The sequence below is a fragment of the Myotis brandtii genome, unplaced genomic scaffold (genome assembly GCF_000412655.1).
Source record: "Myotis brandtii unplaced genomic scaffold, ASM41265v1 scaffold898, whole genome shotgun sequence".
Taxonomy (NCBI): domain Eukaryota; kingdom Metazoa; phylum Chordata; class Mammalia; order Chiroptera; family Vespertilionidae; genus Myotis; species Myotis brandtii.
The window spans coordinates 1,107,943-1,123,503 of record NW_005371683.1 but is presented as its reverse complement, the minus strand read 5'-3'; the positions used below and the strand labels follow the sequence as shown (position 1 = coordinate 1,123,503).

General features: G+C 43.7%; 1 protein-coding gene and 1 long non-coding RNA gene across 9 annotated transcripts in view; both read left to right on the top strand.

The window, feature by feature from the left end:
• Positions 1-15,561, top strand: part of SRGAP2 (SLIT-ROBO Rho GTPase activating protein 2) — a 246,341-nt gene that overhangs the window by 12,945 nt on the left and 217,835 nt on the right. The window lies entirely within an intron of this gene.
• Positions 5,809-7,430, top strand: LOC106724586. The gene is made up of 2 exons (XR_001360433.1): positions 5,809-5,973; positions 6,034-7,430. It is a non-coding gene; the product is annotated as an uncharacterized LOC106724586 (long non-coding RNA).

Sequence of the window (15,561 nt, the reverse complement as noted above, 5' to 3'; positions counted from 1 at the left end):
TTGCTATGACGCACACTGACCACCAGGGGGCAGAGGCTCAACGCAGGAGCTGCCCCCTGGTGGTCAGTGTGCTCCCACAGAGGGAGCGCTGCTCAGCCAGAAGCTGGGCTCACGGCTGGCGAGGGCAGCGGTGGGGGCTGGGGCCTCTCCTGCCTCCGCAGCAGCACTAAGGATGTTCAACTGCCCCCAAGGGCTCCCGGACTGCGAGAGGGCGCAGGCTAGACTGAGGACCACCCCCCCTGCACCCCCAGTGCATGAATTTCGTGCACTGGGACTCTAGTCAATGATAAGAGAGAAGCATTGATTGGCTGTCCTCTACACCGCCCCCCCCAACCATTAGCCCACTCCGGCCTGGCTCTTTCCATCTTTTTACATGTGGATTATTGTTCTGAGGGAAGGATACAAGTTAGAGAAGAGATATAGAAGGTTCTTCCTGCTCATCTTTCCTACTCTTGGTTTATGGTTTCATCTTTAAATGACATTCGTAGGCTTTGTGTGTTAGACTTCCTTGGAGTCAATTGTGCTTTATCTCTTGATCTCTCTTATTTATTCAGTGATTTGTGGTGATGTAAGTTATCTCAACTCTTTGCTGTCAGCAACTTGAAACGAAACATCGAAACATTTTGGGTAGATGGTATCTGTTGCTTTGATTAGTGAGGTTCTTGATCTAGAGATTTTTAAGGCCAGTTAACACCACAATTTTAAAACACCTAGTACTCCTTAAAACGAAGGTAGTGCTCCCACTGCAAAAGCTTGAAACTGATTTGTGCCAGCTTTTCCTTCTAAGAGTCAATGTGTGTGCGCGCTTTCTTTCTTTTGCTCTTTTGGCCAGGGCGCAGGATTGCCAGTCCAGAAATGCCAGCTCTTCTGGATTCAGCATCAGAAAAGAGTTAATCATTATCTAAGGCAAAAACAGAAACCTCCCAAGTTTTTAACCTGTTGCCTCAAATCTCCTTACTCCTCCCAGAAGAAAAGGCACACTTCTACAGAACTTAATGTAAAATGATCTCATGTTTATGAGAGTTGGAATTACTTGGGAGGGATACTTGTGTTCTGCAGGCTCAGTGGGCATGATGTGAAAGCAGGGCTATTTGGCCTGTGGAGACTGCAGATAAGAGAGTGATATGTAATTGAGTAAGAATTTGAAAAATTATCCGATAACATTAGGCTCAGAAAAGCACCCGCTTGTGCTTTTTTTTTTTTTTTTTAATGTTGGAAAACTATTTGGAGGAGGAGTGAGGAGCTAGCATTGTTTTCAGGGCGTGGGAACCCCCTCCCTAACTCAGGAGCCAAATGTTTGTCGAGGCAGAGAGGGTGAAGTCTCTGAGAGATATCCTGACAGATCAGTTAGTACATTCTTCTGCCCCTTTCCCTAGCTCTCAGTCTAATTATTTCAGGAAAAGGGCTGTCAACTACCCTTTAAAATACTTTCCAGAAGATATACCGTAGCCTACCTTCACATCTTTTCCACTGACCCAAACGGTCAATTCCTTCATTTGCAGAGCTTGAAAAAGATTAAAAAAAAAAGGAGGCCTGATGAATTGAATTCATGTTTTTGTTGCTGTTGCCACACCCTCTGTATAGGCCTTTGCTTCACTTGGGTTCTCAGTGGCTCAGGGAAGGAGTCGGTAGTTGATAAAACTTTCAAGGTGTGGGCTCATGGTTGATGGGCTATTCTTCCCAGTTCACCCCACTCCTTGCTTCCACCAGTGTTGGGACACTTTGTATTGAAAAAGAAAATGAAGAGCTAATTTCAACCTGGCACCCATTTATTTAGCACTTCTATGTGCTTGCTGTAGTGCTAAGTTGTGGGCAAATAGAGCTAAATAACAGCCTATTCAGAGGGATGGACAGATCACACAAGTACAGTGGTAGGACCACAGTAGAGGGGTGTGCAAGGCCCAATACATGAGGGCATAATCTGACAATGTAATGAGGCTGGTTGTGGAGGAAGATGGTGATTGTCCCCTAGTATTTATAGAGCACTTGGCAATCTGTGAAGTGCCTTTCCATGTTTTATCTCATTTAATCTCAGAATGGCACTACAACAGGGCAGGGTGACTTCAGGCCTTTTAAAAAATATTTTGAGATAATTATACATTTACTGGTACATGCCGTCGTAAGAAATAATACAGAGAGGTCACACATACCCTTTACTTAATTTCCCTCAGTGATTAACATCCAGCAAAACTATAGTACAATATCACAACCAAGACATTGACATGGACACAGTCAAGATACTGAACAGTTCTATTACTATATGGATCCCTCATGTTACCCTTTTATAGTCCTTGTCTGCCCCTCCCACCCCCTTCACCCATCTATCCACCTTGGTCCTTAACTCCTAGAACCACTCCATGCCTATAATCTTGTCATTTTAAAAATATTTCTAAATGGAACCATACAGTATGTAGCCTTTTAGGATTGGCTTTTCCCCCCGACTCAGCATAATTCTCTGGAGATTCATTTAGGTCAGGGGTCCTCAAACTACGGCCCGTGGGCCACATGCGGCCCGCCGAAAACATTTATCCGGCCCGCCGGGTGTTTTTGCCGCCGCTGTGTGCATAGGAATTTGTTCATAGTTTTTTTAAAAACTATAGTCTGGCCCTCCAATGGTCTGAGGGACAGTGAACTGGCCCCCTGTTTAAAAAGTTTGAGGACCCCTGATTTAGGTTGTGTGTATTACTAGTTTGCTTCTTTTTGTGGCTGAATAGTATTCCATTGTATGGATGTACCACAATTTGTTAACCATTTGTCCATTGAAGAACAGCTGGGTTGTTTCCAGTTTTTGGCTATTATGGATAGAGCTGCTATGAACATCTATGTACAGATTTTTGTGTGAACAAGGGTTTTTAAAAAGTGGAGTTAAATTATTTTTAATGGAAAGATTGTGGATTAGAAGGTTGAAAAATCTAGGTTTTGCTTCTCACTAACAAGTGATATCTTCGGCCTACATCCCAGGGTTGTTGTATAAATAGACTGAGATTATATATGGTAACAAATGTTATAAATGATAATAAAATATAAATGTGTATAAGTAGGACAAGACTCCATTTCACTGTGTTCTGTCCTTTAAACTCTGGGAGAATATGAGCTATCATTGACAATTGCAATCTATAGATAGCTCTTTTAGGTTGTCCTTTTAAAATTATTATTATTGATGTATAGATTTTTTTATATGTATTCTGGCTATTCATCCTTTATTGATAGTATAGGTTGCAAATACCTTCTTCTAGAGTTGGCTTAACTTTTTACTTTTTATTGGATCCTTTGATATATATGAAATTTTAATATATCAAGCCCATCTAGCTTTTCCTTTATTGTTTGTACTTATTTAACACACACACACACACACACACACACACACACACACACTATAACTTTTTCTATCCCGGAACCATAAGGATATTCTCCTATAATTTTCTCCTAAAGGTTTCAAAGTTTTGATTCTCACATATCTACCTTAATAAATGAGGAATTTATTTTTGTAAATGGTATGAGGTAGGGAATTTAGATTTATTTTATATTCCACATGGCTAACCATATGTTGTAGTCCCAGTTATTGTGAGAGGGTCCAACTGCTTTCCCCAGCCCTTTGATTTGTACTGTCACATTTGTATATATATCCAGTTTCCAGATGTTTGTGGGCAAGATGACCTCTCCAACATGCTGCAGCTGTGTTAACTGCACGCATGGGATGTGTGTCAGGGGCTACTGGGGAGGAGGTGAATGTTCCCCTCATGAGGTGGGCAGCGTTAGGCTGTCACCACAGCTCCAACCAGAACAGCTCTCCTTTTATGTTTACTATACTGGGTGTCCACCTAAGATATTATTTGAAGAACTTACACTTAACCATTTTTAAAGGTTTAAAAACTATAGATTTTTAAAAATTTTAGGAAGATTTTCAGAGATAGCCAGGAATCTTATTTCTAGTCTTGGATTGGACACGAAGGGTAAGCCATACCAAAGTCAGGATCTAGCAGTGAGTGGGGAGTATGTTTGTCAAAGTTAATAAATACATTATTTTGTGATTGTCAATGGTTTCCAATATATCACCTATGCCATGGATAATTATGTAGATTCCATAAAAGATTTAGAGTTGTCTAGAGTCTAGTCTGCATTTTCTGGTCATGTAAACTAGTGGAGAAAAACAGCCAATGTATACAAAAAGTAATAAAAACAAACTAAACCCACGGCAATACGAGAAATGACATCAGCCAGAGGATAACTGAAAATGAGTAGTGTTGATAAGAACTTGAGGAATTCAGAGATGGGAGAGGTGTGGGCCAGAATGAATAAGACCTTGACTTACAGAGTAGGACTTGGCTAGCTGAGTGTAGGAAGAAAGAACAGAGGCAGTGTGTGCACTTCCTTCAGTGGTGTTCCCACAGCCCCCTCGGTGCTCACCACTCCTGCATCACTTCCTACACTGTAAAACAATGACGGTCTTATCCACCCTCACCCTCACCCCCACTCCATGTCCCTTCCCCCAGACACACACTCCCTTCCAGAAAGACATTTGTGATTTCTTTGAGGGTGGGCAGCCTTTCATTTCAACATTCCCAGCATCCAGTACCCTGTTTGCATGTGGTCAGTAGCCGGTAAATGTTTGCTGAGTGAGTAGACCCTGGCCGGAGCAGAGGAGTTGGAGACAGAGGCAGAAGGTCTGGCTGGATGGTTTCTGATGATCTTGAAGGTCAGCCAGAGACTGACTGGCTCTGCTGAGGCAGTGGAGGACTATGGAGGCAGTCTGAGCTGAAGAGTGGCACGATGAAGTTGTATTTCAGAGACTCTCTGGTTGCTCTGGGCTGGGAAGGAAGGCCTACTTCTGCCCACCCAGTATACACTAGTCCAGCCGTGGGCAAACTACGGCCCGCGGGCCGGATCCGGCCGTTTGAAATGAATAAAACTAAAAAAAAAGAGACCGTACCCTTTTATGTAATGATGTTTACTTTGAATTTATATTAGTTCACACAAACACTCCATCCATGCTTTTGTTCCGGCCCTCCGGTCCAGTTTAAGAACCCATTGTGGCCCTCAAGTCAAAAAGTTTGCCCACCCCTGCACTAGTCTGTTCCGGGCCCTGATGTGCGGGCTACAAATATGTTGCTATTTGTGACCAATTCTTAAAGCCACCAATGAGGAAAGTGTGATTCTCCATTTAGTGAACTAGAAACCTGTGCTCAGACAGATGACAGGTGACTTGTGGTGGAGAGGTGACGGAGGCGTAGATCTGTTGATTCCAAAGCCTGCTTCTTGTACTCTTGGTACCGTGTATGGCCACAGAGTAGTCGGGAGACATTACTAGGATGAGAACATGAACTGCTGAGATGGGTGTGGGAGCCAGGGGTGAGGTAAGAGTCAGGAATGCTTGAGGTTTCAGCTTGGGGAGACAGGGAGAAGAACCGTAGTGGCAAGGGCAGAAGTAGGCCTGGGGAGTCAGGAGGAGACACTGCCCTTGGCGAGAGAATGAGTATTATTTTGGACATCCTAAGTTTGAGGTGACAGTTACATTCAAGGAGGAATTTCACCTGGCAAGTGACAGTGTCATCCCTTTCCCACTCCCCCAACTCCACTTTCATACAATCTGTCATTTGCCTTTCTTCGAAATAGGGATGTTGCAGAGCAATGGAAATAGATGGTAACTCCTGTATATGCCAAATACCTGATCTCGTTTGCAGCTTCTTTACATTTCAGTTTGAGAAATGGTCTCCCTTGAAGGAGACGACATCCTAAGTTTGAGGTGACAGTTACATTCAAGGAGGAATTTCACCTGGCAAGTGACAGTGTCATCCCTTTCCCACTCCCCAACTCCACTTTCATACAATCTGTCATTTGCCTTTCTTCGAAATAGGGGATGTTGCAGAGCAACGGAAATAGATGGTACCTCCTTTATATGCCAAATAACTGATCTCGTTTGCAGCTTCTTTACATTTCAATTTGAGAAATGGTCTCCCTTGAAGGAGACTTAAGGTTTGTGCTTGGGAATAACGTAAAACGTATAAATACATTTCCCGCATACAATGTCTTAAGGTTTATGTTTGGGAACTGGTAGCATTTTCTTTCCCTGTGCCCTGTAGGGGATGAGCATGGCTAAGCAAGGAGAGGGAAACTTGAGCTCTGAGCTGCCCCGCTCTCCTCTGATAAGCCTGTCTCCTGCTCTGAGATTCCCTTGGAGGCCCCTTCTGAGGGTTAGTCTGTGAATTACAGAAAAGTCAAGTCAGGCCTCCCTCCCCACACCACCACCTGAGCTCTTCTGGTTAACATAGAGCTGGCTCATGAACAAGTTATTTTAAAACATCCCAGGGAGTGTGGGAGAGGCTGAGTTCAGCAAAACATGACTGGGTGGTGCTGGTGCTGGTGCTGTTTCGAGGTGTGGAGGCAGGAGTGGCTAATCGCTTTCATTTGAATAATTTGGGGATGATGAGATGGCTTCTTGATTGAGGGTTTGATTGGAGATTGTGATGTGGGATTTGTTGAGAGAGGGGATTAAGCTAAAGCTATTCCTAGGAAAATATATTTTAGATATTGGCACTTGAACCGAATGTATTCCATTATCATTTCCAAAGGCTTGGATTTTTAGTGTTTTTAGTTTTTATTTGAGAAGAATGTTTTGTTTACTTCTCATCCAGTGTGTTGGATCCGAGGAGGAATTCTAATCTCCTCCTTTACCTTTCTTTATGAGTAACAAAGATTACCCACAGTTGTGGGAATTTTAAGCAGCAATTTGGAAGATAAAAAACACCCAACTGGAGGTCAGAAGGCTTATGGACTAGTCCCAGCTCTGACCCTTACCATTAACTGCATGGCCCTGGGTAAATTCCTAACCTCTCCTGGCCTCAGCTTCTTCAGGTATAAGATGACCAAAAATGTAGGGGTTGCTGTGTTGATGAACTGATACAATGCTTGTTCATCTGCTTTGTAAATTACACAGCTCAAACAAATATAAATTAAGATTTTACTTGCTGCAACAGAAGAAGGTGGACATTCCCTTGGAGCTTGTTTTCATGGGACTTGACCTATATAACATTGACTCAAGGGTGTTTGTTAAAGTGAATCACCTGTGCTTTCTGGGCCATACTTGAAATGACATGCCATGTTATGGTGAACCTCTTTTGCACCACCCCAAGTTCAGAGGGCTCTTACACAATTTGGGCGAGATTTATGCACATACACATTCTTCCCCCTTAGAAACAAAACAGCGATTTGGGCAGGGTAGACATTAGTAAAGTGACTTAGCTGGCAAATATGTGATTAATAACATAGATTTGGCCTAAATATCAGTGTGGGCCTCTGTGTATGGATGGGTTTATGATAAGTAGCAAGTCTGCCAAGTAGAGCATGTTGGGGAACCTATTGGGATCTGTTTATGCTTGAAGTGTATTATGCCAGTGCTGTAGTCGTATTTAAATAAATAAATTCATACCATTTGCATGATTTTGCACTTATTTATTTGTGCATCTTTCTCACCTGCTAAACTGTGAGCTCCTCGAAGGCAGGGACTGTACCTGTTTATCTTTGTTTTTCTGACATCTAGCGTGGTGCTTGGCACACGGTAAATGTTTATTGGATTATTGGATGAATGAAACTCTGCACTCTTATTTCGTTAGAGGGATTTTTGTGGAAGGCGTAGATGTGATTATTTGTATTGCCACTTGCAGATTTTATAGATGACGTCTCAACTGTAGACTCTCACTGTGGGAGGAGACCCATATTTATGCATAGCTGGGTTATGGCTGCTGTTGACTCCTCCAAGCTGCCTTGGCTTGATAGCATAGTGATGAGGGCTGATTCAACGCTGTTCCCCGTGATCCCTTTAATAGAATAATGCTTCCCTCAGCCTCCATCCCTCTTTGCCTTTCTTTTAAGACTTGAGTTAACTCTGTCCTGGGCAGTCTTTTCCTTACACACATTCTTCTTCATCACACTTCTTCCTTCCCTTCTCACTTCCAGTGCTTATCCAGTTATCAAGGAAATCTTTTTAAACCCAAACTAGACTCCCTCCTCCCACATGCCTTTAATCATGGCACATGAACTTGGAAAGTACTAGTGACAAACCTGAAGGAAAAGCCCCTCCACAAGCTCCCAGTGAAATGAAGGCAGGAAAGCTGCAAAAAGTGCCCCTAAGCCTCCTTTTGAATCACGAAAAGTTCTATTCACCTCCTCAAGTGAATTTCCTTTCTCAGGTATCAGACTTAACAACAAAGCAAAACAAAACACGCTGCACCTGTTTCTTACTCAGTTTACAGAATGGGATTTGGAGTCAGAAGCCAACATAAGATTCCTGTTGCCACGTAATAGTAGCTCTGTGACTTTGAAGAAGTTTCCAGGCTTTCTGTGCTTCAGTTTACTCAACCATTGAAAATATTACCATATTTTACCAAATACAACATATCCACAGTGTCCTGGTGAAGTTTATGTATGTCGAAAACTCTTTGTGGCTAACAGAGCACCATATACATGCCAGATCTGGAAGTATTACTGGCTTTCTATATTATGTTTCATTTGCACAAACCTGATATTTCAATTTCATTATGAGCTAAGTCACTGTTCTACCAGCCTGAGAACTGAAGCACCATGGCATGCCTTTTATGGTAACATGTGTTTGAACTTCGACAATTTACAAATAATCTCATTATGCTCATTATGCAATATAGTCTATTGGTAAATTAATTGATGGCTGTCTCTCTAGACCAGTAGTTCTCAACCTTGGCTGCACATTAGACTCACCTGGGAATCTTTTTAAAATCCTGATTTCTGGGCCTCATCCTCCGGAAATTCTGTTTCTTGGTTCAACAATTTGCTCACATTTTTGCAGCTAGATAGTGGCAGAGCTGGATCTAGAAGCCATAGTTGACTATCCTCACAATCTTCTAGTATTGGTATAGAACAGTGGTCGGCAAACTGCAGCTCGTGAGCCACATGCGGCTCTTTGGCCCCTTGAGTGTGGCTCTTCCACATAATACTGACTCTTCCACAAAATACTGACTTCTGCACATGGGCTACGAAGTTTCAATTGCACTGTACGTGTGCGCCCGCATGTGGTATTTTGTGGAAGAGCCACACTCAAGGGGCCAAAGAGCCGCATGTGGCTCACGAGCTGCGGTTTGCCGGCCACGGCTCTAGACTGTTAGGTGTGGATGACAGGAACTGTATTTTATACATCTCTTGTATCTGCCACTGGTATTAACATAGTGCCCATAGTGCCAGGCATTTAACAGATGATTAGGACATGCTGTTGTTGGTAGTTTGAAAAGCCATCTTAATCATGACCTAGAATCATTCTTATTTGTCAGTCTTGACTTAATGTTAAACTGACTGATTTATTTTGGAGCTGAGAATGGTAAATTGGAGGACCTTCTTATATATCTACTAGAGGCCCGGTGCACAAAATTTGTGCACTGGCACACGGGGGGGGGGGGTGTGTTTCTCAGGCCAGCCTGCACCCTCTTCAATCTGGGACATCCCTTTCACAATCCAGGACTGCTGGCTCCCAACTGCTCAACTGCCTGATTACCCCTAACCGCTTCTGTCTGCCAGCCTGATCATCCCTTAACCGCTCCCCTGCCAGCCTGATTGCCCCTAACTGCCCTCCCTTGCCAGCCTGGTCGCCCCTAACTGCCCTTCCCTGCTGGTCTGGTCACCCCCAACTGCCCTCCCCTGCAGGCCTGGTCACCCCTAACTGCCCTCCCCTGCAGGCCTGGTCACCCCTAACTGCCCTCCCCTGCAGGCCTGGTCACCCCTAACTGCCCTCCCCTGCAGGCCTGGTCACCCCTAACTGCCCTCCCCTGCAGGCCTGGTCACCCCTAACTGCCCTCCCCTGCAGGCCTGGTCACCCCTAACTGCCCTCCCCTGCAGGCCTGGTCACCCCTAACTGCCCTCCCCTGCAGGCCTGGTCACCCCTAACTGCCCTCCCCTGCAGGCCTGGTCACCCCTAACTGCCCTCCCCTGCAGGCCTGGTCACCCCTAACTGCCCTCCCCTGCAGGCCTGGTCACCCCTAACTGCCCTCCCCTGCAGGCCTGGTCACCCCTAACTGCCCTCCCCTGCAGGCCTGGTCACCCCTAACTGCCCTCCCCTGCAGGCCTGGTCACCCCTAACTGCCCTCCCCTGCAGGCCTGGTCACCCCTAACTGCCCTCCCCTGCAGGCCTGGTCACCCCTAACTGCCCTCCCCTGCAGGCCTGGTCACCCCTAACTGCCCTCCCCTGCAGGCCTGGTCACCCCTAACTGCCCTCCCCTGCTGGCCTGGTTGCCCCTAACTGCTCTCCCCTGCCGGCCTGATTGCCCCAACTGCCCTCCCTTGCAGGCCTGTCCCTCCCAACTGCCCTTTCCTGCTGGCCTGATCGCCCACAACTGCCCTCCCCTGCTGGCCATCTTGTGGTGGTCATCTTGTGTCCACATGGGGATGGCCATCTTGTGTGTTGGAGTGATGGTCAATTTGCATATCAGCACCTTATTTTATAGGATTTTGGTATTGCAAACTCTAAAGTTGAATACATTTGGGTAAAGAAAATGAAATCTGCTTGCAAAAATGTACGAAAGTATGATATGTGTCTATCAGTTCCTTAGTAGGGTGATTCTGTTATGGATTTTTTGTGTTGTTGTTAATCCTCACCCAAGGATATTTTTTCCCATTGATTTTTTTTAGAGAGTGGAAGGGATGGGGAGAGACGGAGAAACATCCATGTGAGAGAGACACACTGATTGGTTGCCTCTCATATGTGTCTCCTCCAGTCCCAGGGATCAATCCTACAACTGAGGTACATGCACTTGACCAGAATCCAACCTGCTACCCTTTAGTCCGTGGGCTGATGCTCTAAGCACTGAGCAAAACCAGCCAGAGTGTTGTTGGTTTTTTTTGTTTGTCTGTTTTTTAAGATGACATTCCTTCTTAACTAGCCAAGGGATCTATTTCCCAACATCTTATCTTGTTGGGGATGTTTTAGAAAAATATACCCAGTGTGAGACTCTGTAAGCATGAAGCTTCTTAATCTGCTTAAAATCAATTTTCCTTCAAGTAGATGATCTTTATGTTGACCATTGTACTTTACAGGAAACAACTCAAGTTTAGGCCTGTCTTCAGTAAGCAATTGATAAGTAGGCTTGACATTGGCAGAGGCCAAGTGTTTGTGGAGCAATAGTATAAAACTCTGAACACTGTCGACTACTCTGCTCAGGAAAGTCTAAAGAAAAGACTCGAGTACTTTTTTGTAGGAAGGGCATGAGGGGTAGCTTCTGAGTGGAAGCAGAAGGCTGGACCATAGGATCTTCAGTCTGAGTGCTATTTTGGAAGCTTCCTAAATCTGTACCAGTTGTGTAATTGCATTCCCCACTGTTGAATGTGTTCTTGGTGTGATTTAGTTTCACTGCTCTTAGGTCCCTTTTGTCTTATCTTGCAAGCCTATCACTGTGAATACTTAAATCATTAACAACTCATTAAAACTCTTTTGCCCGTTTTTATTTTCTGACACCCGGGTGGGGTGGAAACCTGTGCAGGCCTGTTTGACTGGACCACGCCTGAGCACCTGAGCAGCTCCTAGCATTTTGGCTGTGAAAAGGCCACTGAATAAATAGACTGATTGCAGTGAGAGAGCTGATCACTGCAGATCCTTGAAAAGAATCACTGGGTGGCTGCAGGAGACAGAAGGATAATCAAGTATGGCACTCTTCAACCTGAAGGACTCTTCAACAATTAACACCTTGACTCTCTTTTTATGCAATATTCTTTTTTTCCCTTTTCAGAGACTGCACTTGCATTTTTTTCTTCTCTCAGGATTTCTATAGTTTCTTTCTTTCAGAGACTCAAAGTGCTTTTAGTTCTGTTGTCTCATTTGTTCTCTGTAGGGGCAGGAATTAAGGTGTTGATGGAAATGAAGTGGTACATCACTTACTGGGCCACAGAGTCAATGTTCCACAGGCAGTTGCATAGGAATTATTCTAGTTACTTGTTGCCCAGCTTATAGATAGATAGATACATACACACACACGCATGAGTACATGTGTGTGTGTGTATGTATATGTATCTTATCTTACCTTATTCCAAACAAAATGAGTGCCACAGTTTAGCGTCTCCTAAAAGATAATTTTATTTTAGTAATTTTCTGTATTTAAAATGTATATTATGCTTCATAAGTAAAAAAAAAGAAAGAAAGAAAGAAAGAAAAGACTTTTCTGCTTTGACTTGAGTTGTTGAACTTTAGTAAGCTGATCAATTACTACTTGGATAGATGTTCAGAAAGAAAGAAAGAAAGAAAAGACTTTTCTGCTTTGACTTGAGTTGTTGAACTTTAGTAAGCTGATCAATTACTACTTGGATTGAGAAAAAGATGTTCAATCAATCAAAATGTTTCTGCTACATTGGCATGCTTTGTAATGAAATGAAAATGACAGTATGTTTTTGTCAGTTTAAATGAATAGGTTTCCTTCAGATCAATGGTAGAGTTGGTATTATAGGTATCTCAGTCTATGAATGCTATTGATTTATTATGGATACTAGAGGCCTGGGGCACAAAATCTGTGCACTTGGTGGGGGGAGGGGTCCCTCGGCCTGGCAGTCGGACATCCTTAGCACTGCTGCGGAGGCAGGAGAGGCTCCCGTCACCGCCACTGTGCTCGCCAGCTATGAGCCCGGCTTCTGGCTGAGTGGTGCTCCCCCTGTGGGAGCACACTGACCACCAGGGGGCAGCTCCTGCATTGAGCATCTGCCCCCTGGTGGTCAGTGCGTGTCATAGCGACCAGTTGTTCCACCATTTGGTCGGTTTGCATATTAGCCTTTTATTATATAGAATGCCTGATGAAGGTACTTGATCTCACCTCAGTTTCTTATAGGTGTAGTTCCCTGGTGCTAAAGTGTGTGGCAGTGTTGACATTTCTTGTGACTACAGGTGTGATCCAGGACAATGTTTCTGATGGGGCCTATCAGAGCACCTTATCCTGTCTTTAAAGACCTGCAATTTGATTTATTTTAAAAAGTTAATTAATTAATTAATTCATTCATTCATGTACTCAGCATGTAGTGCTGCATGTCCTCTGTGTACCAGGCTCTGATCTGGTGCTACAGATAGAATGGGGAACAAGACAGAGCAACTCTCTCCTTTCTTGGAGCTGTAATCTTATTGGGAGACATACACACTAAACAAATAAATGAATCAATAGGATAAGATTTTTATTTTTTATTTTATTTTATTTTTTATGGAGCTGTAATCTTATTGGGAGAAATACACACTAAACAAATAAATGAATCAATAGGATAGTTTAAGGTAATCAAGTTCTGAAGGAAATAGAAATGAGGGGATTTGCTCAAGAGTGGCTACCAGAGGATGGAGGGAGCTTACTTACCCCAGGTGTGGTCAGGGAAGGCCTCTGGGAAATGACATCCGAGAATGAGATCCTTTGATGAGAAGAAAGAAGGAGGCTGCTAATGGAAGATCTGGGGCAGAGGGAGCAGCAGGTGCCAGGATCTGAAGATGGATGGAGCCATGTATTTTTTAGGAACAGAGAGGTGTGTGTGACCAGAAGGTAGAGTTCAAGTGTGAGAAGAATAAGTGGAATAGGCAGGTAGGGTCAGACCACTCTGATTTGGAGACATAGGCCTGGAGAACAAGGTCAAGATCTACATTTGATTCCCAGTGCCATGAGAAGCAACCGGAGGGCAATAAGCAGGGGCGTGACACATCTGGTTTATCTTCTTTAGGGATCACGCTGCTTGCTGTGGGGAAAGTAGATGTTAGCAGGTAAAAAGTGGAAGGAGGGGTACTGGTTACAAGACTCTTGCAGTAATCAAGTGAGAGATGATGGTGGCTTTGACTAGGTAAAAAGTGGACCAATGCAAGACTTGTTTTCTCTCTCCACCAGAATGAATGGTATTTTAAAGATATTAATTTAAAAGGAGCATTTGCAGGGAAGAGTGGCAGTGGTCTGTTTGGAACTCTGATTCCTGTTTTTACAAGGTGTTTAATACACCTTTCCATAGGACATTGTTGCCACTGACTGGGCATAAACTCTGTAGGATGATAAGGCGAGCTTGCAGATAAGACCCACAACTCTGCAGACCCACTTGAAGTTCTTTGTAAGCCCATTGAATTTATCGGGAAGAATTTCAAGCTTTAGTTCTCCACTTGCCTAAGGCTAGGTAGAAAACCAGCTATTGAGTGATACGTTAGGGTTGTTGTCAAGGTCCCCTGTGGGAGGATGGGCTGAAGACATCTCTTTCACTGTTAGCTTTATCTGTTTAAAATGGTCTCTTCTCTCATCTTACTCAAAAGTGCTGTTTGTTTATTTATACTTTAATAAGAGATTCCATTGTTTTCTCTAAGGTTTTGGTAAGAGCCCAAGTCTACTAGGTGCCAATTTAGGAAAGAAGAGAATCTTAGGGGAAAATGACCATGTGTTATAGATGGGCTTGAACTAGGAGGTTAAACACCTGCAGAACTCCTACTTAACAAATTTGCTTAGTCTTGAATGCTTGCCCTCAGAAAATTAGTTTCTTAATTTTTAAAATGAAGGAGTTGGATGAGATCATCTCAGTCCCTTTTAGCTCATTTTAGCTGAGTAGGTTTGTACCTAACTGCCCAGGATCCCTTTTGTCCTTCAAAGAGGAGATTCTGTATTTTCTTTCCTTTTCCTCTGCCTGAAAGACCTCTCTGTGCCACATGTAAAATGCCAACTCACTAATTTCCCCAGGAAGGGAAGAGTCCATAGTTGCAAAATGGTATCAGCCGTGGTGTCTGCGTTCTGGTCAGGCGGCTGAGCTCAGTGGCTGTGTTCCATGTTGGGGTGCTTATCTGTGGGAGCCAGAAGGACCTGCATGCCCACAGTAAGTGACATTTACGTAGTGATGAGGTGGCCAAGCAGATAGGCCCAGCAAGCAGAAAGAATACTCAGGTCAAGGTTTTCCAGAGGAAAGATTTTTGAGCCACCAGCAATTAAATAGAATAGGATTTCCTTCCATGCCTTAAAATCATCAGGAAATATTACAGTAAGGGAGGTCCCAAGTGTTGTGGAACAAACATAATTACAGTGACCTCATATTTGCTTAGCATTTTGTGCTTTGAAATGAGTTCACATGTATGATCTCATATGACCTTAAAAATCTTGCTAGGTAAGTAGGGCAGAAATTATTAACCCCATTTAACAGATGGGAAAAGTGAAGCATTAGGTAGGCTAAGTGGTTTGTCCACAGTAAACAAGGGCAGAATCAGAAATTAGATGCAGATTTTTAAAAACTCTTTTTTAATTTTTTAATATATTTTTATTGATTTCAGAGAGGAAGGGAGAGGGAGAGATAGAAACATCAATGATGAAAGAGAATCATTGATTGGCTGCCTCCTGCACGCAACCCGGGCATGTGCCCTTGACCAGAATTGAACCCAGAACCCTTCAGTCCACAGGCCGATGTTCTAGCTACTGAGCCAAACCGGCTAGGGTGATTTTTTTTTCTTTTAATATATTTTTTATTGATTTTTTTACAGAGAGGAAGGGAGAGGGATAGAGAGTTAGAAACATCGATGAGAGAGGAACATCGACCAGCTGCCTCCTGCACACCTCCTACTGGGGATGTGCC